Here is a 2,309-nt window from a genome sequence, read left to right as displayed (position 1 = left end):
TAAAATATCTCACTGACAAGGTGACAGACCAGGAAAACAGAGGAAGGAGGGACAACTTGAGAATCATTGGTCTACCTGAAAAACAAGAGATAAACAAACATCTCGATGCCATACTACAAGAAATCATCAAAGAAAATTGCTCTGATGTTCTCAAGCAAGGGAACAAAATAGAAATAGAAAGGGTTCATAGAACACCCTCTATACTAAATCCCCAAAAGACAACTCCCAGGAATGTAATTGCCAAATTCAAGAGCTTCCAAGCTAAGGAGAAAATCTTACAAGAAGCTAAAAAGAGAAACTTCAGATACAGAAGAGCCACCATAAGGATCCCACAAGACCTAGGAGTGAACACGCTAAGAGACCGCAAAGCCTGGAACATGATATTCAGAAGGGCAAGAGAACTGGGTCTTCAACCAAGAATCAGCTACCCATCTAAACTGACTATTTGCTTCCAGGGGAAAGTATGGGCATTCAACAAAATAGAAGATTTCCAAGTATTTGCAAAGAAAAGACCAGAACTCAGTGGAAAGTTTGACATCCAAACACAAAGCGCAAGAGAAACATGAAAAGGTAAATATGAAAGAAAGGGGAAAGGAGAAACGTAGTTTTTTTTTATTTTATTCAAACTCTCTTCTATAAGGGCTACAATTATATCAAACATATATACTAACATATGGGGGAAATGCTATATGCAACTTTCAAAAATGGTATGCATTAATACAGCAATCAGAAGAATCACTCATAGGGAAAGATTGGGGCATTAACATGATTTGGAGGGGGAAAAACAGAAAGAAAAAGGGATGGGGGATAAATGATGGTACTAAGATATACTTGAAGAAATAGAAATAAATTAAATAGAATAATCTTAGTCACACAAAGATAAACACGAAGAGGGGAGGGGAAGAAGTCTCTTATAAGAAGGAGAGGAAAAGAGTGCTAATTGTTATTACTTAAACCTTACTCTCAGTGAAATCAACTCTGAGAGGGAAGAACATATAGATCCATTGGGATCTTGAATTCTATTTTACCCAACAAGGTTAGGGAGAAGGGAAAACCAAGGGGGGGAGAGGGGAGGGAGTACAAAAAGTGAAGGAAGGAGAGGGGGAGGGAAAGGGAACTAAAAGGGAGGGGCCAGAAAGGGAAGCATAACAAGGGAGAGGACTAGAGGGACTGGTTTAAAAGGTTATAGCAAAATAAGAAAAGTCAGAATTAGGGGAGGATATCAAAATTCTGGGGAATTCACAAAGGACAATCATAACACTGAACGTGAATGGGATGAAGTCACCCATAAAACGTAGACAAATAGCATAGTGGATGATAAGCCAAAACCCCACCATATGTTGTCTTTAAGAAACACATGAGGCAGGTAGATACTCACAAGGTCAGAAACAAAGGTTGGAGTAAGACCTATTGGGCCTCAACTGACAGAAAGAAGGCAGGAGTAGCAATCATGATATCTGACAAAGCCAAAGCAAAAATAGACCAAATTAAAAGGGATAGGGAAGGTAAATACATCCTGATAAAAGGGAGTATAGACAATGAGGAAATATCACTAATCAACATGTATGCACCATGGTATAGCACCCAAATTTCTAATGGAGAAACTAGGAAAATTGAAGGAGAAAATAGATAATAAAACTATACTAGTGGAAGATCTGAACCAACCACTATCAAGTTTAGATAAATCAAATAAATAAATAAATGAAAAGGAGGTAAAAGAGGTGAATTAAATCCTAGAAAAATTAGAGTTAATAGATATATGGAGAAAAATAAATAGGGACAAAAAGGAATACACCTTCTTTTCAGCAGCACATGGCACATTCACAAAGATTGACCATACACTAGGTCATAAAAACATGGCATACAAATGCAGAAAAGCAAAATTAATTAATGCAACCTTTTAAGATCATAAGGCAATAAAAATAATGATCAGTAAGGGTACATGGAGAACAAAATCAAAAATCAATTGGAAATTAAATAATAAGATGCTCCAAAATAAGTTAGAGAACAAATCGTAGAAACAATTAAAAATTTCATTGAAGAAAATGACAATGGCAAGACATCCTTTCCAACCTTATGGGATGCAGCCAAAGCAGTGCTCAGAGGAAAATTCATATCCTTGAGTGCACATATTAACAAATTAGGGAGGGCAGAGATCAATGAATTAGACATGCAAATCAAAAAACTTGAAAGTGAACAAATTAAAAACCCCCAGAAGAAAGCCAAATTAGAAATCCTAAAAATTAAGGGAGAAAATAAAATTGAAAGTGATAGAACTATTAAACTAATAAATAAGACAAGCTGGTACT

This window comes from Monodelphis domestica, chromosome 4, assembly GCF_027887165.1.
Source record: "Monodelphis domestica isolate mMonDom1 chromosome 4, mMonDom1.pri, whole genome shotgun sequence".
Taxonomy (NCBI): Eukaryota; Metazoa; Chordata; class Mammalia; order Didelphimorphia; family Didelphidae; genus Monodelphis; species Monodelphis domestica.
This window is presented reverse-complemented; position numbering follows the sequence as displayed.